At 43.9% G+C, this 22,031-nt stretch overlaps 1 protein-coding gene and 1 pseudogene across 1 annotated transcript in view; one reads left to right on the top strand and one right to left on the bottom strand.

The window, feature by feature from the left end:
* Positions 1–22,031, top strand: part of LOC127036605 (zinc finger protein 560-like) — an 813,726-nt gene that overhangs the window by 775,040 nt on the left and 16,655 nt on the right. The gene's annotated exons all lie outside the window — the stretch shown is intronic.
* On the bottom strand, positions 3,103–19,157 carry LOC127036570 (zinc finger protein 420-like; annotated as a pseudogene).

Raw genomic sequence — 22,031 nt, 5'->3', positions numbered from 1 at the left:
ACAGAGAGGAAAATCCACCTTCCCCCCTCCTTCTCTCTCCCCCTCCCAGACTCTCCGAGAGAGAAAGTAATCCTAACACAGAGAGAAAATTAACCTCTCTTTCTCCCTCTTCCCTCCTTTCTCCCCACCAATTCCCTGGTGGATCCAGACCCAGTCCCTTCGCGTCTCACCAGAATAAAAAAACAATCAGGTTCTTAAACAAGAAAAGCTTTTAATTAAAGAAAGAAAAACAGTAAAAATTATCTTTGTAAATTTAAGATGGAGTATGTTACAGGGTCTTTCAGCCATAGATACTGGGAATACCAGTGTCCCAGCCTAAGTATACAAGTACAAATTAAAATCCTTTCAGCAAAATACAAATTTGAACTCCTTCCAGCCAAATACACATTTGAACTCCTCCCAGTCAAATACACATTTGCAAATTAAAAAAAAAACATAAGCCTAACTCGCTTTATCTACCTAGCACTCACTATTCTGAACTTATAAGAGCCTGTATCGGAGAGAAACCTGGTTGCACATCTAGCCCCTCTGAGCCCCCAGAGTGAACAACCACCAAACACTAACAGCACACACTGAGGCTACCTCTAGACTACCCGCCGTATCGGTGGGTTAAAATTGATTGCTCGGGATTGATATATCGTGTCTCATCTAGACGCGATATATCGATCCCTGAGCGCGCTTATATCTATTCTGGAACTCCACCAACCCCAAAGGAGTTGCGAAATCGACAGTGGGAGCTGTGGACATTGATCCAGCGCGGTGAGGACGGGTGACTAATTGGATCTTAGATATTCGACTTCAGCTATGTTATTCATGTAGCTGAAGTTGCGTATCTAAGATCGATTTCCCCCCGTAGTGTAGACCAGCCCAAAAACTTCCCTCCCTCAAGATTTGAAAGTATCCTGTCCCCTGAGTGGTCCTCTGGTCAGGTGACAGCCAGGCTCACTGATTTTGTTAACCCTTTACAGGCAAAAGAGATATGAAGTACTTCTGTTCTATTAACTCTTACTTATCTGTTTATGACACTTCCCTTCTCTGTTGCTCCTAAAGATGCAGCTGCAGAAAAATGCCCTTTGTGTAGAAGAAAGTAAAAGGAATGTTATCTTCCCCTCCCTCCCTTTCCCAGCTACATGAACCAGCCTGGGCTGAGCTCCTTCCCCTGCATCCCTCGAGAACTGTTCACAGCCCCTTCTTCTCTCACCTGGAAATTGCTGAAGAGAAAGAATTATGGCAACAAAATGTTGCAAAGAAATGTATTTTCAAGGTAAAAGCATGTGTAATGCTATGAGCAATAGATAGAGGTGGATTTACTAACAGTGAGTGTGTCTATTACTTAATAAGGATTTTTGGGATGTTGTAATGAATGTAGGCATGTACATACTAACCTAAAAAAAGTGTGCTGAACTAATTCAGTGCTTACTGGACAACTGGGTCCAGGGGAACAAGTACTGCAATAAAGAAGCCCATCCACTCAAATCCGCCTCTGGGTCAGCCTGCTCCTTCTTCTAACATCCCCCATTGGCTACCATCATTTGTCCAGCATGGAAGTGCTTCTTGTCCAACAAGGCAGCCAGATTGGGACCCATAGGCATGGGATGGCTCTGAAGGAATCAGTTGCTTCTCTCTATGCTTTATCTAATTTTGGAGCCAAATGGTAAAATACAGTTGTTCCCAATTTCATCATGGTATCTTTTAGGAGTGTGATCAATGCCACTTAACTAGGAAGCAGGGTTCAAAAAATAGTTTACCTGAGCCACAGGTCACCATAGCTTCCATATCTGGGGTGAAAATCAACCACTAAGTACCTGCAATTTCTACTTAAGTCCTTATCAAATCTTTGACCTTAAGTATAAAATTACTCCAAGTCTCTGGCGTAGAATTCTTCACCAAGCACACAACACAGCAGCAGCAACAGCGAAGTATAACTCCCCCAAATATGCCCTTTGATTTCTTTAATCTGGTACTACAGATTTAAATTTCAGACTAAATTCAGATATGGTTTAGAATCCCTGCTAGACAACAAATGTCAGGTATCTATTAAAAATAGGTATCTTTCTGCAGCTATATCACAGTCACAGATTCCATTTTCTGCACACTTGCAGCATCTCCTAGGGTGAGCTGAACAGAAACATCACATCCACTTTCCCCCCATCTCTACCTAGATAGGGATTGCATTTCCCAAATAGGCAACATGCATCTGATTAGGAAGGAGATATCTTCAGAGCGACCTCCTGCAGGGCCTGGGCCACAACTGCTTTGGGAGCCCAATGCATGGGTATTTTGCTGAGTTACAAGTCATTTACTAGGGAATCCTCTTCCCAACCTTTTAGAAAAGATATTGACCTAACCAATTGAACAACAAGGGGTTGGGATGGTGATGAGGAATAAGGGAATCCCTCTGACTTACCCTAACTATGTCTGTTGTTACAGTGGGTGAAATGATGTTTTTCCCTATCCCTGCCCTGTTCCTGCTCTTTCTTATAGTTCAATATATTTTAAGTGAGGAAAATAGTAGCAAAAATATCTGCTCCCCAGCACAACCTGAAGCAACATCAGAGCAACTGGGAATGAAACAACTTGTTCCCCAAGGGAGAACTCGATGACTAACAATTGCTTTGAAATGGGGGAACAGTATAACCATGATGCTCAGGGTTTGTTTAGACTAGGAAGTGATGGAGTTTAGGTCAAGACAAGAGGAAAGCTAATGCCAACCACTGCACCTGGGCTGCATCTGCACTACAACTTTTTACACCAAGATCACTAACTTGAGCAGCCAACGCCATGTACAGTCCTAGTGGATGTAAGGCACAGGTAGTTTTTGCCTCAGTGTACCTTGTTGGGATCAAATCTCTCTCTCCTCCACCTGGAGGTGATGAATATTCCTGGCTAGAGGGACACACACTCCTATGCCTCAAAAGGAAAGGACTTGATAGAAGAGATCATAAGACTGACCCCAAAGAAGGGTGAGCTGAAAAAGGTAAAAGCAGGCAACTTATCTGGCAGAGCTGAGAGACCATGGTGAAGATGGTGCAAAAATCACTATGTGGGAATTAGCATATGTGATTTTTTTTTTTAAATTTCTTGGCCAGCCCTAGTCAAGGGATTTATTACAATTCTCATGTGGATTTTCTGATGTCTAATAAGGCCTGAGCACTGACTGAAAGTTTTCCTGCACTCAGCGCATGTGTTGGGTTACTCTCCCATGTGGCTTCTCCTATGTGAGACGATGTTTGAGCTGTGCTTGAAGCTTTTCCCACACTCAGAGCATGTGTATGGTGTCGCCCAGTGTGGGTTCGCTGATGTGTGATAAGGTTGGAGCTCTGATTGAAGCTTTTCCCACACTCTGTGCATGTGTAGGGCTTCTCCCCAGTGTGGATTCTCTGATGCCTGATAAGGTGTGAGTTCCGACTAAACCTTTTCCCACACACAGTGCATGCGTAGGGCTTCTCCCCGGTGTGGATTCTCTGATGTGTGATGAGGGCAGAGATGTGACTGACGCTTTTCCCGCACTCAGAACATGTGTAGGGCATCTCTCCTGTGTGGATTCTATGATGTGTGATCAGGGCAGAGCTCTGATTGAAGCTTTTCCCGCACTCAGAGCATGTGTACGGTGTCTCCCCTGTGTGGATTGTATAATGCGTGATAAGGCTGGAGCTCCGATTGAAGCTTTTCCCACACTCTGTGCATGTGTAGGGCTTCTCCCCAGTGTGGATTCTCTGATGTCTGATAAGGTGTGAGTTTCGACTAAACCTTTTCCCACACACAGTGCAGGTGTAGGGCTTCTCCCCAGTGTGGATTCTCTGATGCCTGATAAGGTGTGAGTTCCGACTAAACCTTTTCCCACACACAGTGCATGTGTAGGGCTTCTCCCCGGTGTGGATTCTCTGATGTGTGATGAGGGCAGAGATGTGACTGACGCTTTTCCCACACTCAGAACATGTGTAGGGCATCTCTCCTGTGTGGATTCTATGATGTGTGATCAGGGCAGAGCTCTGACTGAAGTTTTTCCCGCACTCAGAGCATGTGTACGGTGTCTTCCCTGTGTGGCTTGTACGATGTGTGATAAGGTTGGAGCTCTGATTGAAGCTTTTCCCACACTCAGTGCATGTGTAGGGCTTCTCCCCAGTATGGATTCTTTGATGTCTGATAAGGTGTGAGTTCCGACTAAAGCTTTTCCCACACTCAGTGCATTTGTACGGCTTCTCCTCAGTGTGGATTCTCTGATGTCTGAAAAGCTGTGAGCTGCAAGTGAAGTTTTTCCCGCACTCAGGGCATGTGTTGGGCATCGCCCCTGTGTGGATTCTCTGATGTAAGATGAGGTCTGAATGATGAATGAAACATTTCCCACACTCAGAGCATCCATAAGGTTTCTCACCCACGTGGATTCTCCTATGCGTGATAAGGTGTGAGCTCTGATTGAAGCTTTTCCCACACTCAGAGCATGTGTAGGGCCTTTCTCCTGTGTGGTTTCTACAATGCGTGGTAAGAGCAGAGCAATGACTGAAGCTTTTCCCACACTCTGTGCATATGTAGGGTGTCTCTCCTGTGTGGATTCTACAATGTGTGATAAGGCTGGATCTCTGATTGAAGCTTTTCCCACACTCTGTACACGTGTAGGGCTTCTCCCCGGTGTGGATTCTCTGATGTCTGATAAGGTGTGAGTTCCGACTAAACCTTTTCCCACACACAGTGCATGCGTAGGGCTTTTCCCCGGTGTGGATTCTCTGATGTGTGATGAGGGCAGAGATGTGACTGACGCTTTTCCCGCACTCAGAACATGTGTAGGGCATCTCTCCTGTGTGGATCCTACGATGTGTGATCAGGGCAGAGCTCTGATTGAAGCTTTTTCCGCACTCAGAGCACGTGTAGGGCATCTCTCCTGTGTGGATTCTCTCATGTCTGAAAAGGTGTGAGCGTCGACTGAAGCTTTTCCCGCACTCAGAGCACATGTATGGTGTCTCCCCTGTGTGGATTCTACGATGTGTGACAAGGTTGGAGCTCCGATTGAAGCTTTTCCCGCACTCAGTGCATGTGTAGGGCTTCTCCCCTGTGTGGATTCTCTGATGTCGGAAAAGGTGTGAGCTGCAACGGAAGCTTTTCCCACACTCAGCGCATGTGTAGGGCGTCTCCCCTGTGTGGATTCTCTGATGTAAGATGAGGCCTGAACGATGAATGAAACATTTCCCACACTCAGAGCATCCATAAGGTTTCTCACTCACATGGATTCTCCTATGTGTGATAAGGTCTAAGCCTCGATTGAAGCTTTTCCCACACTCAGAGCATGTGTAGGCCTTCTCTCCTGTGTGAATTCTACAATGTGTGATCAGGGTAGAGCTCCGACTAAAGCTCTTCCCGCACTCATGGCATATGTAGCGTGTCTCTTCCAAGTTGATTCTGTCGCATGTTATAAGGTCTGAGTGGCTACTAAAGTTTTCCTCTGGCCTCTCCTCAGATTTACAGACTTTTGCTTTTTCTCGGAGTGCACAACTCCCGGAAACATTCCCTTTCAATCTTCCTGCTAACGTTCCATGTGGTTTTACTTGCTCAGCATCTTCCTGATGGGGTTTCTCCTCCTCATTCTGACTCACAGTCCCATCACCTGATGGGAGACAGAGCCAATCCAGACATAGATCACTACCTGCACCAGAAAGGAAGGAAATTTCAGAGAGAGGAATGGACAAAGGGATGAACAAACCAAAACATGTGTGGGAGAGATCAAACCTATCAGGAGTTGATTTTCCCAAACCCTTCCACAGATGAGAGAGAAATGGATCAGTTTTGGTCCGTATCTCACCGGAACACTCAGGGGAAAGTGAGATCGGGAAGGGACCTGCTGCCAATTGTCAGTCAGAATAGGAGGGAAGCCATGAGTGACATCTGCAATAATGATTCCACATCTACATGGAACAATCCTGAACTTGGAGACCTCACAGGGTCTTTGTAGGGCATCCCAAATGTTTCCTGCATTCCCAAACAGTTTTTAAGTTGGTTTAACCAATTCCTCACCTGTGCAGGCAGCTCTCGGGAGCACTTCTTTCTCAGAGCCCTGGAGGTCCGGGACCCACGGCTCTTCCCCTAGTTCCAGCTGCGAGATTACATCAGGTTTGGTAACTGGAAACCCTACTCCAGGCAAAGAAAGCAAGGGAGGTCAGTGGAGTTTGTGGGATACTTGTCACCAAGAATATTCCATGGTTTTATCCCCAGCTCATTTTTAAGCAGTAACATCCTAAGGACAGCTTCTTTGGCTCAAAGTGACAGGGAAGTTATTATTATGAATCATATTCATTACTTTAGTGCCTAAGGACCAACTAATACTGGAGCCCCACTGTGCTAGGCAAAGGACAAATGAGACTAGTAGCTGGGCAATGCCCTGAAGAATTTACAATCTAAACAGACAAAACAGACACAGAATGGAAGAAGGGATAGAACCCACGGTTAGAATATAGATATTCAGGCCTGCCTGTAAAGCCTATTATTTAAGAACTTAGGTGTATTTTTATCACTTAGTTAGTTACAGAGTTATAAAAACAAAGAATCAAAATCACAGTCAACCTGTGTGTGACGTTATTAATATAATCTGGGACAATATAGAACATGGTTGCAACAAAGGACCTGTAGTGGCACCAAATCTTATGTGAAGGGGGTCATACAAAGTGTCTAAGACCAGGTTATGGGTTGCTGATTATGCTGTCTGTGTGTATGTGTCATTTTGTAGTTAAAGTTATGAGTATTGGCTCTGTATTGTCTGTATTTCAAACTTATGCTGTGCTTCTGGAAGACATCCCAGACAAGTTGGTGTTAGCTCTGCCTAGCCTGCTTGATGGCCCATTAAGGACCATCAGCTACACAACTGACCCATTGAGAGAAGGCAGATACGCCTTGTAACTCAGCAAAGTATGCAGGGACTTGCCCGTGTGACTCCAGACTCCATTTTGTTGTAATTTTTCACAGTAAGAAGAAAGTAGTGTTCTTTCACCTGGAAAAGCCTATAAAAGGCTGAGGCCTCATCTCCATCTTGTCTTCAATCCTGCTTCTTACCTCTGGAGTGACTTTGCTACAAACTGAAACTCTGAACAAAGGACCGATGACCCATCCCAGTGGGGGATGTACTCCAGAGACTTGATTTGAACCTGCACTTTACTCCATCACTGCTACAAGCCTGAACTAAGAACTTTGCCATTCCTGTATGTAACTGATTCCATTTAACCAATTCTAGCTCTCATTTCTATCTTTTTCCTTTTATGAATAAACCTTTTGATTTTAGATTCTAAAGGATTGGCAACAGTGTGATTTGTGGGTAAGATCTGATTTTTATATTGACTTGGGTCTGGGGCTTGATTCTTTGTATCGAGAGAACCGTTTTCTTTTATTGGGGTGTTGGTTTTCATAACCATTCATCCCCAGGACAAGTGGCACTCGTGGTGATACTGGGAGACTGGAGTGTCTAAGGAAATTGCTTGTGTGACTTGTGGTTAGCCAGTGGGGTGAAACCAAAGTCCCCTTTGTCTGGCTGGTTTGGTTTGCCTTAGAGGTGGAAAAACCCCAGCCTTGGGCTGTAACTGTCCTGTTTAAGCAATTGGTCCTGAATAGGCACTCTCAGTTGGGTCCCGCCAGAACCGCATTATCACAGTGTCGTAGCCGTGCTAGGATCCACAGAACCAGGTCAATTAAGCTTTAGGTCAGAATCCCATGCTATCCAAATTTGAAATTTGGGATTGAGAGTTTGGTTGGTTAAAGATCAGTGACCAATGAGCCAGAAAGCATCAGCAAAAGCAATGAAACTGCAAGCCCTGATGGACAGCCTACAGTTTGAACATGAGCAAAAACTGGCAGAAATTCAAATGAAAGAGAAGCAAGCCTTGGCCCAGCTAAAAAAAGAGGCTGCTAAGAGAAAGAAAGAAAGAGGCTGAGAAGAGAAAGAAAGAAGCTGCTAAGAGAGAAGAAAAAGCACGTAAGGGGCATCTGGAGCTTCTGGCTGCTGAGAAGGAGACGGTCGGACTCCAGCTCCAAGTCAAAAAATCAAGAGAACAGCAGCAGAAATTGTATCCTCTTGAAAGTCCAGTTTGTAACAATGTCGAAATGTTGAATAACTCTGAGCAGTTGTCTGAGTGTAACCAAATGTACCCCAATACTGCCACCTTTTATGTAAATGCTGTTACTGTAAGTTCAGTGGAAGGTGGCTCCATAAATTGTGCCAGTGCGATGTATGGGAGTGGTAATGGAAAATTCATAGAGAGTGTAAAAGTCAATGGTAAAAGCTTTTTAGTGCAAATTATGCCTTCTAACATCACTCTTGTTAAAGCAGATCTTGTCAAAGAGGAAGATTATTTAGCAAAACAGTGTGAATGCTGTAGTCCTCTATGAATTTACTGTACATGTGCCTTTAACCAGAATCCACCTTGAATGGAATAGTGCTAAGCATGAAGTTATAGCTGGGGTAAGGAAGTTATTGCTTAAAGATCTTTTGATTGGGGAAAATGTTAAAGCTTTGTACAGTTCAAGTAGCCAGTCACAGGACAGAAATTATCTCAAACCTGTCTCTATTGTGGGCAATGATTTGCCTGAGGAGGGTTACTCCAAAGGTGCGTCTGTGAATGGAATTTCTGAACGTCTGTCTAATGTCTCAGAAGTAAATCTGGAATTAGATCAAGCACAGAAAGATCTCATTGGTCAGGAAAATGTCTCTCAGGAGCAGATTAAAGTAGATGGTCAGGTAAAAGCCCTAACAGAGGAAGGAAAGGGTAAATTTGGAATGGGTGATAAATTGGTGGCTAGTACTGCTTGTAAAAGTAAACCTAATATGGGTAACTGTAATTTGCTGGAAGTAGCTCAGTGTAGTGGGAAAAGCAGCAGCTTATCCATTGGGAGTGGCAATGTGCCTGCTAAGGAAAGTTTGGAGGAGCCTAGTGAGCTGATGGCTTTGTCTAGTCAGCAGTTTGGGAAGACAAGAATAGTAGAAAATGAGTGTCCCTACCCCTTACCTGTTTCCTGTGTGGAGAAATGTGACAATGAAGGAAAGGTGCCTCTGTCTGTCAGGGGTACTGACTTGCCTATGAAGGAAGCTACCTCGCTCTCCAAGCAGTTGTCTGTGAACAGCCCAGTGTGCTTGGACAAGGGAAATGAGATCCCAAGCTGTGTGTCTGGTGAAGGAGAATGTGTCTCCAGCTCCTCTTTGTCAGTGGAGCAGACAGAAGGTGCCTTTCAGCCTGTGAGGGTTGAGAATAGTGCAGTTGTCGCAGAGTTGATTGTGGATACAGCTAAAGCCCAGAAAGGAAATGGTCCTAAGTTTGTGTCTGCTGGGGAGAATGGCACTGTGACTAGGTTGCATCCAGTTAGTGTTGTAGCAAAATCCCAGTGACCAGACAATTCTGGTGCTTGTAGTTTGCCAGTTGCTAATGTATGGTTGGAAAAGGGTGGAGCAACTCTGTCTGATCAAGGTGATACCCTAGCCAGGGCACCAGGAGAGCATGAAGGTGATTTAATTGTGTTACCTACTGACATTTTGACAACTTGTAGCAAGAAGAAAAAGATTCCTGAACTTGTCCATGGCCAAGGGAAGGAGAATGCTTCTAACCTGTTATCTAAAAAGTCTATAAGTTTGCCTAAAAAGGGATTGTGTAGAAATCTGCCGGATGGGCCAAAGGTAATTCTGAATGTAAGTGAGGCCCAGAAAGAGTCTGTTGTTGCTCAGAAAGTGTTCCTTTAGAGCAAGCCCTAGGTAAAAAGGGTAAGGGCAAAACTTCTGTGAAGGATGAATTGCTGCTTAAAGAAGCTCCTGGGAAAAGAAATCCTCATGGTAATCTGTGCAAGCAGTTTATTGCAACTGAAGGGTGCAAAAGTAATTTAGTCAAGGAAGTTTCAGTTCCTAACAGCCAGAAATTTTCTGTTGTAAATGGATCCACTGACTTTCCTTTTAAAATGTCCAGTGAGGGTAGCTTTGAAAAGGTCTCTGATGGAGTAAAAGCTGCTAAGAAAGTTGAGCAGCCCGATAACCAAGTGGCTGTATTTGGCCAGCTTGTTGGGAAGACAATAGTGTTGGGAGAGGAATGTCTCCATGCTGATTCTGTAAGTGAGCAGTCTGTGCTTCAGGGTTTAAGGACAAAATTGGTTACTGGTATTTCAAAGCAAAACAGTTTTATGGCTCAATGCTTGAGAATGCAGGGGAGAGCAAGCAAACTCTCACCCTCAGATCCTTTGGATTTGTGTGGTATCTCTTTAAAACAGAGTCCAGCATCAGAATTGGTAGCAGCTAAGAAGTTAAAAGCTAGTGTCTGTGTTGATGCAAATTACCTGGCTGGCAGGGAGAAGAAAGACTTGCTAATAGCTGTTAGCGCAGAGAGCCCAGCCCATCAGCCAGTGAATTCTGTTAAGCAAGAGAAATCAGGGTTTGATCCTGCAGGACCAGGAGGAAAAAGAAAACTGTGTTTTGCAAAAGGAAGCCACAGGTTAACCCTAAAATGCCAAAACCCCAGTGGTATTGAGCCAAAGATGTGGCATGACAAATATGATTGTAAATGGACACTTGCAATGAATTTGTTGTTATTGCTAATGATGATTTTTGTAACTGATGTGTTGCCATTACCAAAAACTGTAAGAATGCAAAATGTGCCTAATCTTTTGGAAAATCCTTTGAACTCGTTGAGAGCAATGCATGAAGACACACTTCATGTTAAAAGGCCTTGTTATACTGATGTTTCACAGTTAATGCCTATAAACAGTATTGGTACTTTCCACAGGGGAAAAGACATTCCAGACCTTATGTGCTGTATAAAAAAGGGAAACTGAGGCACATTACCATATTGCTTTCATGGCTAAATGCCAAGATTCCTGTACTATAAACAACATTAATATTTACATTGGTTTGATGTTAATTGGGTTCCAAACATTGGCCAGAGCTTGTATGGATAAAGTAGCTGTTTTCTTTAGCTCTTGGCAAGATCACATGAAACATACAGGAACCATGCTGCAAAAGCTAACCAATTTATACCTTAAGTTTGTAAAGAAATTCAATAATGTTATTGAACATGACTTTAATAAACCATTTCTGTTATACAGTGGTATGGCTTCTAACCCAACACTAGCTGTAGTGAGACAGATCCAAGGACGGGGAGCTCTTGGGATGCAGTCAGAGATGTTTGTGTCATCTCTTCCTGCATCAATTTTGTGTTTGGGGTGTGACGTTATTAATATAATCTGGGACAATATAGAACATGGTTGCAACAAAGGACCTGTAGTTGCACCAAATCTTATGTGAAGGGGGTCATATAAAGTGTCTAAGACCAGGTTATGGGTTGCTGATTATGCTGTCTGTGTGTATGTGTCATTTTGTAGTTAAAGTTATGAGTATTGGCTCTGTATTGTCTGTATTTCAAACTTATGCTGTGTTTCTGGAAGACATCCCAGACAAGTTGGTGTTAGCTCTGCCTAGCCTGCTTGATGGCCCATTAAGGACCATCAGCTACACAACTGACCCATTGAGAGAAGGCAGATACGCCTTGTAACTCAGCAAAGTGTGCAGGAACTTGTCCATGTAACTCCAGACTCCATTTTGCTGTAATTTTTCACAGTAAGAAGAAAGAAGTGTTCTTTCACCTGGAAAAGCCTATAAAAGGCTGAGGCCTCATCTCCATCTTGTCTTCAATCCTGCTTCTTACCTCTGGAGGGACTTTGCTACAAACTGAAGCTCTGAACAAAGGACTGATGACCCATCCCAGTGGGGGATGTACTCCAGAGACTTGATTTGAATCTGCAGTTTACTCCATCACTGCTACAAGTCTGAACTAAGAACTTTGCCATTATTGTATGTAATTGATTCCACTTAACCAATTCTAGCTCTCATCTCTATCTTTTTCCTTTTATGAATAAACCTTTAGATTTTAGATTCTAAAGGATTGGCAACAGTGTGATTCATGGGAAAGATCTGATTTGTATATTGACCTGGGTCTAGGGCTTGATTCTTTGGGATTGGGAGAACCGTTTTCTTTTATTGGGGTGTTGGTTTTCATAACCATTCATCTCCAGGACAAGTGGCACCGGTGGTGATACTGGGAGACTGGAGTGTCTAAGGAAATTGCTTGTGTGACTTGTGGTTAGCCAGTGGGGTGAAACCAAAGTCCTCTTTGTCTGGCTGGTTTGGTTTGCCTTAGAGGTGGAAAAATCCCAGCCTTGGGCTGTAACTGCCCTGTTTAAGCAACTGGTCCTGAATTGGCACCTCAGTTGGGTCCCGCCAGAACCGCATTATCACACTGTGTATGGGCCTTCTCTCACTAGGATAGTCTGAGGCCTTGTTCTTAGGCTAAGGCCTTTGGCTAAGCAGCAGGGGCAGCCATAAGCTGGGAAGTGAACGGTCACATCTTAACATCCCAATCACATGAAATAAGGCGGTACTGGGGTGTTAGGAATATGATGATGTTTAGATGGTGCCCATCACCACCAGATAAAGAAACAGATCTTAAGATGGTTAAAGAAAACTTAGTTTGATAGCATCCTGTCTGGCAAGAAATCACTTATCAATGGTTGTGGTTGTGAAACACTCATTCCTGTATTGTTTTATCTTTATGGCCATCACTTTTACATTGTTAATCAGTCTGGTTCTCTAATTGTTTCTCTCTCCTGTATAATTAATTTTGCTAGGTGTAAGTTAATTAGAGTAGTTTGATATAATTGGTTAGAGAATTATGTTACAATATGTTAGAATCTGTTAGTTAAATTTCAGCACGATTGGTTAAGGTATAGCTGAGAATATTACTCTATAAACAGGAGAGGGAAGAAAAATTGGAATCATAGATTCTATGAATCATAGAATATCAGAGTTGGAAGGGACCTCAGGAGGTCATCTAGTTCAATCCCCTGCTAAATCAGGACCAATACCCACCCAGGGCTTTGTCCAGCCTGACCTTAAAAACCTCTAAGGAAGGAAATTCTACCACCTCCCTAGGTAACCCATTCCAGGGCTTCACCACTCTCCTAGTGAAATAGTGTTTCCTAATATCCAATCTAAACCTCCCCCATTGCAACTTGAGATCATTACTCATTGTTCTGTCATCTGCTGCCACTGAGAACAGTCTAGATCCATCCTCTTTGGAACCCCCCCTTCAGGTAGTTGAAAGCAGCTATCAAATCCCCCCTCATTATTCTGTTCTGCAGATTAAATAATCCCAGTTCCCTCAACCTCTCCTCACAAATCATGTGTTCCAGTCCCCTAGTCATTTTTGTTGCCCTCCACTGGATGCTTTCTAATTTTTCCACGTTCTCCTTGTAGAGTGGGGCACAAAACTGGACACAGTACTCCAGATGAGGCGCCACCAATGTCGAACGTTTGTTAAGGGGGGGAACGAGAACAGGAAACGAGGACACAGGCAAGGCTCTGCGGCATCAGAGCTAGGAAGGGAACACTGGGGAACAGACTGTACTAGCATATAGAGCAGGGGTCGGCAACCTTTCAAAAGCGGTGTGCCAAATCTTTATTTATTCACTCTAATTTAAGGTTTCACATGCCAGTAATACATTTTAATGTTTTTAGAAGGTCTCTTTCTATAAGTCTCTAATATATAACTAAACTAGTGTTGTATGTAAAGTATATAAGGCTCTTAAAATGTTTAAGAAGCTTCATTTAAAATTAAATTAAATTGCAGAGCCCTCCCGAACTGGTGGGGCAAGACTCGGGCAGTGTGAGTGCCACTGAAAACCAACTCATGTGCTGCCTTCGGCACCCGTGCCATAGGTTGCCTACCCCGGTATAGAGACTGGTGTGAAGAGCTTCAGAATACATCATCTTATAGGTGTAAAAATTGTACAGACTATAACAACACCCTGTGACATCATCAGCAAAGTGGCCACTTGTGCCTGGGTAGCGGCCCTGCTATGGAAGGGAGGAATGCAGCAAAGACTCAGCATCGATGGCCAGGGTCGCTGTGCATAGAGATGGGGAGGTTATATGAGGAGGGGGATAATGAGTGGGAGAGGAAGGTTAAGAGTTAAAATAATAATTGGGGGGGGGGAATGTAAAAAGAAGTGAAACTAAACAGAAATAAAACTGGAGTGTAGGCTCTAAAGCAACAAGGCTTCGGTAGGGATTGGGGGTTAAAGGTCTGGGATCCCCCACAGCTCTAGAGCCCCAAACCTCTCCTCCCTCCCATTGACCCACGCAGCCCACTTCCCGGGTGCCCTTCCTCTACACTCCCCTCCCCTTCTTCCCATTACTCTCAGCCAGCAACACCTCCCAGCCCCTTGGGAGCTTCCTGTGTTCCCTCCTTGTTTCTCATTACCTCATCCCTCCCTGCTGCTTCTTAGCTCCAACACTGCACACACCCTCCCCATGTCCTGGCACCCCAAAGTTATCTAATCCCCCCATCCCTTCTCCTCTCACAGCTCTGTTCTCCCTTCACCCGTGGGGTCCCAAATGGCAACATTATACGCTCTCCTACAGAAAGAGGAGCTCATCTGACTGTCACACAAGCTATGCATCAGTCACACACCTATTTACTCAATTTAGAATTCTACAGGCAGCATATTTTCCTCTTAAAACGAGGAAATGGCATGAAAGCTACAGTGATTAATATAGTTATTAATGTAGCCAATAAGGATACATTCAACGCAATTTTAAAATGACTGTCGGCACCAAAGAAGGCAAATGTCCAAAAATTACACTAGTGGGTGGGAGATAAGGCAAAAAAGCTGGGCAAGAAAACTTGTCAAAACTTGTGAGATGAATGAAGGTGTAAAGTTATTACGACTCAGGGTCTTTAAGAGACCCCACAGCTTCTAATAACCAAGGGGACAGGACTTCTTACTCAGCAAGACCACTGTCTCATAGTTCTCCTGCATGACATCTCTGTAGAGGACTCTCTGAGTGGGGTCCAGCAGTGCCCATTCCTCCTTGGTGAAATACACAGCCACCTCCTCGAAAGTCACCAAATCCTGAAAGAGAAAAAGAGTCCAACACTCAGTACCTGCTGCCCCAGTCACAACCCCAGCAGCACCAGTAAAGGGAAGCTCCAGGAGGCACATGTTAACAGAGCTCCACCCCACCTTGCTTAGAGCAGCCAGGAGACATCAGGGTAGAAAGAGAGAACTTTTGTGTCTCCCAGCTGATAGACGGAGGCAGGGTCTTCACATTTATCACATACCTACTAGCCAGAGCTTGATATAGGAGATGGGGCTGGCTCTGGACCCTACTGATGGCTTCCTGGTAGGAATCCCAACACTCTCCAAATAAAATATATGGAAAAAAGGGGATGTCAATAGTAAACAATATAAGTTAGAACAGGGGTAGGCAACCTATGGCACGCAAGCTGATTTTCAGTGGCACTCACAGTGCCCAGGTCCTGGCCACCAGTCTGGGGGGCTATGCATTTTAATTTAATTTTAAACGAAGTTTCTTAAACATTTTAAAAAACCTTATTTACTTTACATACAACAATAGTTTAGTTATATATTATAGACTTATAGAAAGAGACTTTCTAAAAACATTAAAATATATTACTGGCACTCGAAACCTTAAATTAGAGTGAATAAATGAAGACTCAGCACAGCACTTCTGAAAGGTTGCTGACCCCTAAGTTAGAAGGTCAAAATTGTAGAAAGTTGGTAAGAGAAACTATCAGAAATCAATGACCAATCAACGAAAATAAGGAAGTTTTGAAAAGCATATTAATCCTAACAATGGTAGTGATAAATTATTAGATGGAAATGGCAGAATTATCAAAAATAACGCAGAAGAGGTAAAAGTGTTCAATAAATATTTCTCTCCTGGATTTGGAGAAAAACAGATACTGTACTCATATCATAAAATGTTAATGACAACACTCTTTCCATTCCAACAAGAACTCACGAGGATGTTAAACAGCGGTTACTAAAGTTAGACAAGTTTAAATAAGCAGGTCCAGATAACTTGTATCCAAGAGTTTTTAAAGACCTGGTGGAGGAGCGTGGTGGACTATTAATGCTGATTGTAATTAGGACTTGGAACATTGAGGAAATTCCAGAAGACTGGAATAAAGCTAATGCTGTACCAATACTAAAAAGTGTAGAAGAGATGATCCAGCTAACTACAAGCGTGTCAGTCTGATATCAATACTGAGCAAAATAATGGAGCGGTCGATACTGGATTTCATTAATAAAGAATTAAAGGAAGGTAATATAATTAGTACCCATTAACAAAGGTTTAGACAAAATAGATCCTATCCAACTAACAGGATATCCTTACTGGATGAGATGAAAAGTTTGGTTGCAGCTAATATTATTGATGTAATATACCTAGACTTCTGTAAGGCATATGACTTGATTCAGCATAATATTTTGACTAAAAAACTAGAATGATACAAAATAAACACGGCATACATTAAATAGATTAAAAACTGGGACTGTAAATGGGGAATCATGGTCAAGTGGATTTATTTCTAGCGGGTTCCCACAAACATTGCTTTTTGGCCATGTGTTATTTAACATTCTTATCAATGACCTAGAAGAGAATATAAAATCATCACGGATAAAGTTTGCAGTTGCCACAACTAATGAAGTGTCAGTAGATTCAGGCTCCGGCACTGAGAGTCTGGGAAGTTTTCCCAGTCCTGGCTGTAGGGTCATTTCCTGTTCCACAAAGAGGAGAAATTCCATTCCCAAATCCCGTGCCTTGAAATTAGGCCCTATCTAACGCTACACCCCATATTCAGCATAGTTGTATGATTATAATAGGATTAGGATATAATTATGATGCATTTTGTGCAAGATGCGTCATGTGCTGAATATGATTATCTTATTTGTGTGCATGGATCATGTTTGTACCGAAGTTATAGATATTGATACATTTCAAATGTGCTTACTCTGGGTAACACCCACAACTAGCCTTTCAGGTACAACAATGAAGCCAGACACTGCTGATGGCTCATCAACAAAGACAATGGACCGTGGAAGAGCTTAGCCTTCCCGTGAATGTTTCAGCCAGCCTATTAGTCATGGATACTATGACTCAGCAGGGCATGCTAAGGCATGTGACCAAACCACATGACAATGAATTCCATTTTGATACCTGTATTTTTCCACAAACTGGACTGGGAACTGAGTTTGGAACAAAGGGGTCCCACCATATGGAAAAGGTACATAAGGTGGGGTATGCCATCATCTCTTGGCCTCTTTCCCCACACAAGAGAACTCCTGGAAACATCTGAGGAACAAAGTCTGAAGTGGAGGAAGTGCTGGTCCAAGGGTAAAGCGATTTCTAGCTTGTGTATGGAAACTTAGGGGACTGCTTGTATCATCAGTCAGGGTGAGAAATTGCTAATTCAAATTCTATCCATTTAGTATGTTAGGCTTAGTTTGAGTTTTTGGTTATTTGCTAACAGTGATCTGTTTGCTATCACTTAGAATTGTTGGGATATTTTAGGGTTAAGTAAAAGAGCTGGGAAGCTGCTAATGTGCTGACATGGCATTAGGGGACAAAGGCATAAGCAGGCAGTAATTCTTTGCTTAATAAATAAGTTGCCATATTTTTCCTTTCCCTGTTGCTTGTAAGAATTGATAAGGATGCAGATGCAAGCGAAATCTAGTTTTCGGAATGAATGTCTTTTGTGTAAAAGAAATGTTATCTCCCCCTCCCGTCCTTTCCCAGCTACATAAACAAGCCCTGGCTTACGGCCCCTTCCTTCCTCCCCTGAGAACTGCTCATTGCCCCTTCCTACGTCCCCTGAGAACTGCTGTTTAGGGAAATTTGTAGCAACACGTTATTGCAAATAACTGTATTTTCAAGGTAAAAATGCCTGTATGACATGCCTAATGCTTTGATATGGTGGATATACTAATGGTATGGTTGTTTCTCTTACTCAGAGAGGGTTTTTGGGGTGCTGTAACAGACGTAGGCGTTTACATTCTAACTTAGAAAAAAGGAGTGTGATGTAACTAATCCAGTGCTGACTCGACAATTGGGTCGAGGGAAACAAGTATCACAATAAAGAAGCCTGCACTCATATCCGCCTCAGAGTCAACCTGCTCCTTTTTTTCTTCTAACAATAATCACTTAAAATTGATCTTTCCGCAGTTAATAAACTTGTTTTATGCTTTATCTTAATCAGTGTATTTTGAGTGAAGTGTCTGGAGAAAATCTCAGCTTGGTTAGCACAAGCTTGTTGTGCATATCTGTCCCATATCGAGGAGAAGGCAAATTATATTAATGAGCTTACATTACAGAGATCCCTGTGCACTATAAGATGGTATAATTCTGAATTTATACTTCAGCAGGTGTGCAAGGTTGGGGAGCTGGAAAATTAGCTGTTGTTATATATCTGCACTTGAGTGGCTTAGGTAAAGCACTCAGGTAGCTCAGTTGGGTGCATGGCACCACATGCTCTCATGTTGGGTGATAAGAGGGCCTGGAGAGGCCGGCTGAATCGCCAGCAAAGCAGTGTGAGGAGGGCCAACCCAGCTTGAAGGTTAGCAGGCACAGTGGTTCCCAGAAGCCTCCCAGACTGCACCCCGGGGTGACAACCCATCACACCCTAGAGTACACAAGTCTCAGCAGGTTTGTCACATCCTGTTATTTCCTGCTTCCCACCACCTGTAGCAGCTACCACCTTCCTATGCCTTTACTGCTCCTCTCCCTCCAAGCAGAGCCCACCACCAGTTCTGTGATAATCTCTTACCTGAGCCAGCTCCATTGCAGCCATTTCCTTCCCCCTGGGAGGATGGGATGATCTGGAGCAAACGTGGACGTTATTCTGTAGCTTGACAGGACAAGAAGGGCAATGTGAGAGAATTCAGATTGGGCTTTTGTCCATTCCACATGCCAATTCCCCCCAGGATTTTCCCCTGCTAACGGACATTCTGGTTCTTCCACACTGTGAAGTACAGAGTGACCTTATTCCAGTACAGGCCTAGTCCTCTCCCACCAGGGTATAACCCCCTGACACTTGGTGAAACCTTCCCAGTAACAGTCTCTGTTATACTTATCAAGTTTTCAGATGATACCAAGCTCAGAGAGGTTGCAAATGCTCTGGAGGATAGGATTAAAATTCAAAATGATCTGGAGAAACTGGAGAAATAGTCTGAAGTAAATAGGATGAAATTCAATAAGGACAAATCCAAAGTACACCACTTAGGAAGGAACAATCAGTTGCACACATACAAAATGGGAAATGACTGCCTAGGAAGGAGTGCTGCAGAAAGGGATCGGGGGTCATAGTGGATCACAAGCTAAATATGAGTAAACAGTGTAACGCTGTTGCAGAAGAAAGAAAGAAAGAAAGAAAGAAAGAAAACATCATTCTGGAATATATTAGCAGGAGTACTTTAAGCAAGACACAAGAAGTTATTCTTCTGCTCAACTGGAGTACTGTGTCCAGTTGCAGGTGCCACATTTCAGGAAAGATGTGGACAAACTGGAGAAAGTCCAGAGAAGAGCAACAAAAATGATTAAAGGTCTAGAAAACATGACCTATGAGGGAAGATTGAAAAAATTGTGTTTGTTTAGTCTGGAGAAGAGAAGACTGAGAGGGGACATGGTAATAGTTTTCAAGTACATAAAAGGTTGTTACAAAGATGCAGGAGAAAAATTATTGTTCTTAACTGCTAAGGATAGGATTAGAAGCAATGGCTTCAAATTGCAGCAAGGGTGGTTTAGGATGGAGATTAGGGAAAAAACTTCCTAACTGTCAGAGTGGTTAAGCACCGGGTGGAATCTCCATCATTGGGGATTTTTAAGAGCAGGCTGGACAAACACCTGTCAGGGATGGTATAGATAATACTGAGTCCTGCCTTGAGGGTAGGGGACTAGACTAGATGACCTCTCGAGGTCCCTTCCAGTTCTATGATTCTATAAATCAAAGGCCAGAGAAGAGGAGAATCAAAGGAGTCACTTTGGGTATTCTCCCTGTCATTGGCCCCAAGGCAGCTGTCTCAGGTTAACTAAGTTGTTTGATGCTCCAGCCTTTATACAGTCTCTGCTGGGAGTGGCGCTTTCATGGGCTGGGCCTACTTTTAGCTTTTGGCAAGCGTGACCCCTGGGGCTCTGAGACTGGACCTTCTTGCTTCAGCACATCTTGTTTCTTTCTGTGGCTCCCCAGCGAGTTCAAATGAGTAGATACTCCTGATAGAGACCGTGAACATAAGAAGGGCCCACTGCCTCAGACCAATGGTCCATCTAACTCAGTGACCAATGCCAGGTGCTTCAGAGCAAAAGAATAGAACAGGTAATCATCAAGTGATCAATCCCGTCACTCATTCCCAGCCGCTGGCAAACAGAGGCTAGAGAAACCATCCCTGCCTGTGACACTGGCAGATGAGGTGTTAGCTCTTGCAAAAAAACCCATGTTTTAATTGAACATGGACAAACACATAGCTGGAATCAGTCTGACTCACCTGTGTTAGTATTGTTAAAACAGGTATTAGAATTGTAAGAATGTGTTTACACTTTATTGAATGCTTGAGAGTTGGTGCCTGGGTTAATATCTGACTAGTTGCAGGGGATAGGACTAGATGACCTCCTGAGGTCCCTTCCAACCCTGGTATTCTATGACTATGACTGGCAGTAATCTGAACATTGCTGTGATTTGTGGTGTAAGGCAGTGGTTCTCAACCAGGGGTCAGGGGCCCTTTGGGGGGCCACTAGCAGGTTTCAGGGGGGCCAAGCAAGGTCAGCATTAGACTCGCTGAGGCCCACGGCAGAAAGCTGAAGTCCAAGTACATGGGGCTGAAGTCCAGGGCCCTGAGCCCCACCACCAGGGGCTGAAGCCAAAGCCTAAGCAATGTAGATTTGTGGGGCCCCTGTGGCATGGTACCCTGAGAGTGGAAGAAAGTGCCCCAAGAACTCAGCCAGAGGGTGGAACCCTGACACACTACTGGCTTAGAGGGTCTCTGCCAGTCAGGAAGGGGTGGCAGCGAGGGAAGACTGGCAACTGATGGTTGGAGAGGGGAAGAGGTTTGGGGTCTGGTGGGGGAAGAAGCGTCTGGGACTGGATAACCTGGGGCTGGGCAGTCTCCATAGGGGACACTTGCTCCTCCTGTGCCCTTTCCAAACCCTCTTCCGAGCAGAGAATGACCACCCTGTCCCCACCCCCAGAGGCAGCCACGTCTGAGGACTCTTCCAAGTTGCACCCACTAACTCTCTTCCCATTTGGGGTATAGCTCGGGGCAACAATTTCCCACCAAGATCAACCCAGCTGGCTGTTGGCTGTTCTGGTGCGACGGGGTGGGTGAAAGGCAGAACTGCAGCACTTCTCGGGCAGAATTTATTTTCTTCATGCAAAAAAAAAAAAAAAAATTCTGCGCTGGATGTGAATTCTGTTTGTATGCAGTGGTGCAGAATTCCCATATGAGTAACTCACACCCAGCACAAACATAACCTGCTCACTCCCATCTCTTCTCCCTATGTGTCGAGTCCCAAAGCTGCTGCTGTCATTAATGCACACAGGCTTTCACTCCCATCAGTACTGGTGAGACCCAATACAGTTACAGGACTGAACCCTTATTTTCCCATCACATGAGACAGTCTCAGCTGAGGGAGGGTGAGAGTGGGAAGGGGTACAAAGGGAAAATGACAATAAAATAAATAAATGACCTATCTTCTAGAACCAGAAGGGACTTTGAAAGATCATTGAGTCCAGACACCTGTCTTCATTAGCAAGACCAAGTACTGATTTTTGCCCCAGCTCCTGAAGAATTGAACTCACAACCCTGGGTTTAGCAAGCCAATGCTCAAACCACTGAGCTATCCCTCCCCCCAGCAAAAAGGAAAAGAAAGCAACATGATGCAAACTACAACATCCTAGGACAAAAGTACACCATGGAAAATAGCTCTACTCAAACCAACACAACACAGGGACCAAACATGCTGAGGCAAAACAATGCACTATAAAACTGCAACACAACATGGTGCATCAGAGTTACAAATGGTACCATGCAAAACAGCTCAGCATAGAACAGGACACAGCACAAAAGAGAATTATTTAATTTAATTTAATTGTAGGCCAGGAAGGGATCTTGAGAAGTCATCTCCTCCAGCCTCCTGTGCTGAGGTAGGACCAAGTATCCCTAGACATTCC

The sequence above is a fragment of the Gopherus flavomarginatus genome, chromosome 18, assembly GCF_025201925.1.
Source record: "Gopherus flavomarginatus isolate rGopFla2 chromosome 18, rGopFla2.mat.asm, whole genome shotgun sequence".
Classification (NCBI taxonomy): Eukaryota; Metazoa; Chordata; order Testudines; family Testudinidae; genus Gopherus; species Gopherus flavomarginatus.
This window is presented reverse-complemented; position numbering and strand designations above follow the sequence as displayed.